The sequence below is a fragment of the Bos grunniens genome, chromosome 10 (assembly GCF_055505025.1).
Source record: "Bos grunniens cultivar Pamir isolate PY7600 chromosome 10, Bosgru_T2T1.0, whole genome shotgun sequence".
In the NCBI taxonomy this organism is placed as follows: domain Eukaryota; kingdom Metazoa; phylum Chordata; class Mammalia; order Artiodactyla; family Bovidae; genus Bos; species Bos grunniens.
In genome coordinates this window covers 75,144,636-75,151,812 of record NC_141174.1, presented here as the reverse complement: position 1 = coordinate 75,151,812, position 7,177 = coordinate 75,144,636, and positions in this window count along the sequence as shown.

Genomic DNA, 7,177 nt, shown 5'->3' with positions numbered 1-7,177 from the left:
AGAATGCTCAAGCTTTTTGTTGTGATAATTAAATTACCTTATTCATAAAAAGCACTTAGCAGATGCCTATTTCCATCCTTGAGGAGAGAAAAATTTTTTTAAGATTTGTGTGTGTGTGTGTGGATCATTTTTAAAGTCTTTATTGAATTTGTTACAACTGTGTATCTGTTTTATGTTTTGGCATTTGGGCCACAAGGCACATGAGATCTTAGCTCCCTGACCAGAGATCAAATCTGTACCTCCTGCATTGGAAGGTGAAGTCATAACCACTGGACCACCAGGGAAGCCCTGGGGAATGCATCTTTTAAAGAGTAGAATAAGCCATGTCTCTTTCCCTCCATTAGTCTCCGATTCTGCTCAGAGTAAAACCTAAGACTATAAGAAGACCTACAAGGCGCTGTGTGATCTGGCCTCTCAGGATTCCCCCACAATATCTCCCATCACTCCACTCCTTGCCCATCCTCCAGCATACCAGTCAGGCCCCTCCTCAGAGCCCTTTCTCTCTTTGGAATGCCGTTCTCCCAGACAGTTTCATCTTTCACTCCATGTCCTCAAACATCACCACCTCAGTGAGTCTTGGTGGTTACAGCCCAGTCACCGTCAGCCCTCTAGCCTTACTTCAATTTTCTCTTTAGCACTTAGCTTCATCTGACACTAGGCATTTTTTAAGGGTTGTTTTGTTTGTGTCTCTTGTTATACACTTGCACATGCACACACAAACACACACAGAGGTTTTGTTTTGCTTATTAAACTGCTTCACTAATTTCAAGACAATGCCAAGGAATGCTCAAACTACCACACAATTGCACTCATCTCACACGCTAGTAAAGTAATGCTCAAAATTCTCCAAGCCAGGCTTCAGTAATATGTGAACCATGAACTTTCAGATATTCAAGCTGGTTTTAGAAAAGATAGAGGAACCAGAGTTCAAATTGCCAACATCCTCTAGATCACTGAAAAAGCAAGAGAGTTCCAGAAAAAATCTGTTTTTGCTTTATTGACTTTGCCAAAGCCTTTGACTCTGTGGATCACAATAAACTATGGGAAATTCTTCAAGAGATGGGAATACCAGACCACCTGACCTGCCTCTTGAGAAATCTATATGCAGGTCAGGAAGCAACAGTTAGAACTGGACATGGAACAACAGACTGGTTCCAAATCAGGAAAGGAGTACATCAAGGCTGTATATTGTTACCGTGCTTATTTAACTTATATGCAGAGTATATAAAGAGAAACGCTGGCCTGGAAGAAACACAAGCTGGAATTGATATTGCCGGGAGAAATATCAGTAACCTCAGATATGCAGATGACACCACCCTTATGGCAGAAAGCAAAGAAGAACTAAAGAGCCTCTTGATGAAAGTGAAAGAGGAGAGTAAAAAAGTTGGCTTAAAGCTCAACATTCAGAAAACAAAGATTATGGCATCTGGTCCCATCACATCATGGCAAATAGATGGGGAAAGAGTGGAAACAGTGGCAGGCTTAGTTTTTTGGGGGGCTCCAAAATCACTGCAGATGGTGACTGTAGCCATGAAGTTAAAAGATGCTTACTCCTTGGAAGGAAAGTTATGACCAGCCTAGACAGCATATTAAAAAGCAGAGACATTACTTTGCCAACAAAGGTCTGTCTAGTCAAGGCTATTGTTTTTCCAATAGTCATGTACGGATGTGAGGGTTGGACTATAAAAAAGGCTGAGCACCAAAGAATTGATGCTTTTAAACTGTGGTGTTGGGGAAGACTCTTGAGAGTCCTTGGACTGCAAGGAGATGGAACCAGTCCATCCTAAAGGAGATCAGTCCTGAGTTCGTTGGAAGGACTGATGTTGAAGCTGAAACTCCAATACTTTGGCCACCTGATGCAAAGAGCTGACTCATTTGAAAAGACCCTGATGCTGGGAAAGACTGAAGGCTGGAGGAGAAGGGGACGACAAGGGATGAGATGGTTGGATGGCATCGCCAACTCAGTAGAGATGAGTTTGAATAAACTCTGGGAGTTGGTGATGGACAGGGAGGCCTGGCGTGCTGCAGTCCATGGGGTCGCGAAGAGTCAGACACAACTGAGCAACTGAACTGAACACTAATTTCATACTTTGAAAAGAATATTTTTTCCTGTAACTGATGGACAGAAAGTTTAACACTGAGACAAAACAAAAATCAGTTAGAAACTAGTAAGTAGAAACACCAAAAAGTTTACAGAAAAGGATCAGTTCAGTTCAGCTGCTCACTTGTGTGAAAATCTTTGCGACCCCATGGACTGCAGCATGCCAGGCCTCCCAGTCCATCACCAACTCCCAGAGCTTACTCAAATTCATGTCCATTGAGTCGGTGATGCCATCTAACCATCTCATCCTCTGTCGTCCCCTTTTCCTCCTGCCTTCAGGTGGCCAAAGTATTGGAGTTTCAGCTTCAGCATCAGTCCTTCCAATGAACATTCAGGACTGATTTCCTTTAGGATTAACTGGTTGGATCTCCTTGCAGTCCAAGGGACTCTCAATAGTCTTCTCCAACACCACAGTTCAAAAGCATCAATTCTTCAGCACTCAGCTTTCTTTATTCACATCCATACATGACTATGGGAAAAACCATAGCCTTGACTAGGGAGACTTTTTTGACAAAGTAATGTCTCTGCTTTTTAATATGCTGTCTAGGTTGGTCATAACTTTTCTTCCAAGGAGTAAGCGTCTTTTAATTTCATGGCTGGAGGCGGCCTTAAGATGGTGGAGGAAGAGGACAGGGAGACCACTTTTTCCCCCAGAAATTCACGAAAAGATCATTTGAACGCTGAGTAAATACCACAAAACAACTTCTGAATGCTGGCAGAGGACACCAGGCACCCAGAAAGGCAGCCCATTATCTTCGAAAGGAGGTAGGACAAAATATAAAAAACAAAAAGAGAGACAAAAGAGTTAGGGACAGAGAACTGTCCCAAGGAAGGAGTCTTAAAAGAGAAGTTTCCAAACACCAGGAGACCCTCTCACCAGCGGGTCTGTGGGGAGTTTTGGAATCTCAGAGGGCAACATAACTGGGAGGAAAAAATGAATAAATTAAACCCACAGATTACAGGTCCAACTACAACTCCTAAAGGAGAAGTAGCCCAGATGCTCGCCTCCTCCACCAGCAAGCAGGGGCTGAACAGGGAGGCGGGGGCTGCACTTTTAGGGTACGGACTGCTTCTGAATGCCCTGAGGCAATCTGAGGGAGCTAACGAACCATGGGATAGCCAGAGAGGGGGGAAAAAAAAAGAGAGGAAAGAGAGAGAATTTACCCGTGAAAGGCTCTAACCTAAGGCACTGCCTGACCCAACCACAGAACAAAGGACTGAGCGAATGAAGGTGGAGAGGCAGGCGGGCGCCAGCCAGAGCTGGAAGGAAAGGGGCAAACTCTGCCCCAGAGACGCAATCCCCTACCAAACGGCAAGCAGGCTCTCAGTCACTAACCAAGTCTTCTGGGGATCCTGGACGGTTGACATCCATTAGGAGGGTCGCAGCCAGAGATCAGCTCCCCAGAAGAGACACACGGCACACCTGAGACGCAGCTGCGCACCCAGGAAACCAAGCGGCTGGGACGGAGAAGTTGATAAGATGCACCTCACCTGTGGAATGTGCGCTCGCCAAGCACTTGGTCCCCTGAGCTGCTTGGGCCTGGGAAGCACAAAATGCAGGCCCAACTGAGTCTGTGCCTTTGTGGAGTACCCGAGAACCTGAACCTGAGCAGCATAGATCTGAGAAATGCACACAACCCAGGGCCGCTTCAGACAGTCCTCAGCAGAGCAACCTGAAGCCTAAGCAGTGTAGACCAGGAAACACAACCTCCGTGAGTGGGAGCAAACCCAGTGTGACCCAGACACTGTGAGCACTCCCCACATACGCAAGTGATAATTGTATGCAGTGTTCCTCCCTCCCCGCAGCACAATTGAACAAGTGAGCCTAAATAAATGACCACCTTTGCCCCCTGTGTCAGGGTGGAAGTTAGATACTGAAGAGACTTGCAAACAGAGGAAGCCAAAATAAACAAAGAAGAGGGAACAGCTCTGGAAGTGACAGGTGCAACAGATTAAAACCCTGTAGTTAACACTGACTACATTGGAAGGGACCTATAGACCTTGAGAAGAAGTAAAAGGTGGAACAAGGAACTATCTGAAACTTAACTAACCACACACTGTCCTCAACAGCTCCAGAGAAATTCCTAGATATATTTTACAATTATCATTTTTTAATTTTTATGTTCTTTATTAATCCTTTAATTTTCATTTTTAAAACCTATTACCTTGAAAAAAAAAGACCATATTTTTAAAGGAAATTTCATATTTTTTATATAACTTTCGCGATTTTGGTTTTTTTTAATATTGTATTTTTGAATGTCTAACCTCTACTCTAGATTTTTAATCTTTGCTTTTTGGTATTTGTTATCAATTTTGTACCTTTAAGAATTCAATCTTCAGTACCCATTTTTACTTAGGAGTGTGATTACTGGCTTGATTGCTCTCTCCCCTTTTGATTCTCATTTTTCTCCCCCAGGTCACCTCTATCTCCTCCCTCCCCCTTCTCTTCTCTACTTAACTCTGTGTTTTTGTGTCTTTGTGTCTTTGGGTGTTCCAGGCTGTGGAGAAAACTTAGGGACCTGATCACAGGCTAGATTGGTCTCTCTCCTTTTGACTCCCCCTCCTCTTCTCCTGGTCACCTCTATCTCCTTCCTCCCTTTTATCTTCTGTATGGAACTCTGTGAACCTCTCTGAGTGTTCCAGACTGTGTACACAAATAGGGAGTTGATTACTGGCTAGATTGCTCTCGCCCCTTTTGATTCCCCCTCTTCTCCTCCTGGTCAGTTCTATCTCCCTCCTCCCTCTTCTCTTCTTCATGTAACTCTGTGAACCTCTCTGGGTGTCCCTCACTGTGAGAATCTTTTCACCATTAACCTAGATGTTTTGTCATCTGTGCCATATGGATGGAGAGGTCTTGAGGCTACTACAAAAATAAGACTGAAAGCCAGGGGCAGAAGGCCTAAAACCAAAACTTGAGATCACCAGAAATCTCCTGACTCCAGGGACCATTAATCGACAAAAGCTCATCCAAAAGCCTCCATACCTACACTGAAACCAAGCTCCACCCAAGAGCCAACAAATTTCAGAGCAAAACATACCAAGCTAATTCTCCAACAAAGTGGGAACATAACCCTGAGCACAAAAATACAGGTGGCCAAAAGTCACACCAAACCCAGAGACATCTCAAAACTCACTACTGGACACTTCATTGCACTCCAGAGAGAAGAGATCCAGCCCACCCACCAGAACACCAACGCAAGCTTCCCTAACCAGGAAACCTTGACAAGTCACTCGTCCAACCCCACCCACAGGGAGGAGCCTCCACAATAAAAAGGAACCACAAACTTCCAGCATACAGAAAGGCCACCCCAAACACAGCAGCCTAAACAAGATGAAAAGTCAGAGAAATATTCAGCAGGTAAAGGAACAGGATAAAAGCCCACCAAGCCAAACAAAAGAGGAGAAGATAGGGAGTCTAACTGAAAAAGAATTCAGAATAATGATAGTAAAAATGATTCAAAATTTTGAGGAAAAAAATGGAGTTATAGATAAATAGTCTGGAGACAAGGATTGAGAAGCTGCAAGAAAAGTTTAACAAGGACCTAGAAGAAATAAAAAAGAGTCAATATATAATGAATAATGCAATAGGTGAGATCAAAAGCACTCTGGAGGGAACCAACAGTAGAATAACTGAGGCAGAAGATAGGATAAGAGAGGTGTAAGATAGAATGGTGGAAATAAATGAAGCAGAAAGGAAAAAAGAAAAAAGAATTAAACGAGGATAACCTCAGAGACGTCTGGGACAATGTCAAACTCCCCAACATTCGAATCATAGGAGTCACAGAAGAAGAAGACAAAAAGAAAGACCATGAGAAAATACTTCAGGAGATAATAGTTGAAAACTTCCCTAAAATGGGGAAGGAAATAGCCACCCAAGTCCAAGAAACCCAGAAAGTCCCAAACAGCATAAACCCAAGGTGAAACACCCCAAGACACATATTAATCAAATTAACAAAGATCAAACACAAAGAACAAATATTAAAAGCAACAAGGGAAAAACAACAATTAACCCATAAGGGGATCCCCATAAGGATAACATCTGATCTTTCAATAGAAACTCTTCAGGCCAGAAGGGAATGGCAGGACATACTTAAAGTGATGAAAGAGAAAAACCTACAACCCAGATTACTGTACCCAGCAAGGATCTCATTCAAATATGAAGGAGAAATCAAAAGCTTTACAGACAAGCAAAAGCTCAGAGAATTCATTACCACCAAACCAGCTCTCCAACAAATGCTAAAGGATCTTCTCTAGACAGGAAACACAGAAAAGGTTTATAAACTCAAACCCAAAACAACAAAGTATATGGCAATGGGATCATACTTATCAATAATTACCTTAAATGTAAATGGGTTGAATGCCCCAACCAAAAGACAAAGACTGGCTGAATGGATAGAAAAACAAGACCCCTATATATGCTGTCTACAAGAGACCCACCTCAAACCTAGGGAGACATACAGACTGAAAGTGAAGGGATGGAAAAAGATATTTCACTCAAATGGAGACCAAAATAAAGCAGGAGTAGCAATACTCATATCAGATAAAATAGACTTTGATATAAAGGCCGTGAAAAGAGACAAAGAAGGACACTACATAATGATCAAAGGATCAATCCAAGAATAAGATATAACAATTATAAATATATATGCACCCAACATAGGAGCACTGCAATATGTAAGGCAAATACTAACAAATATGAAAGGGGAAATTAACAGTAACACAATAATAGTGCGAGACTTTAATACCCCACTCACACCTATGGATAGATCAACTAAACAGAAAATTAGCAAGGAAACACAAATTTTAATGATACAATGGACCAGTTAGACCTAATTGATATCTATAGGACATTTCATCCTAAAACAATGAATTTCACCTTTTTCTCAAGTGCACACGGAACCTTCTCCAGGATAGATCACATCCTGGACCATAAATCTAGCCTTGGTAAATTCAAAAAAATCAAAATCATCTCAAGCATCTTTTCTGATCACAATGCAGTAAGATTAGATGTCAACTAAAGGAAAAAAAAAACTATGAAAAATACAAATATATGGAAGCTAAACAACACACTTCTGA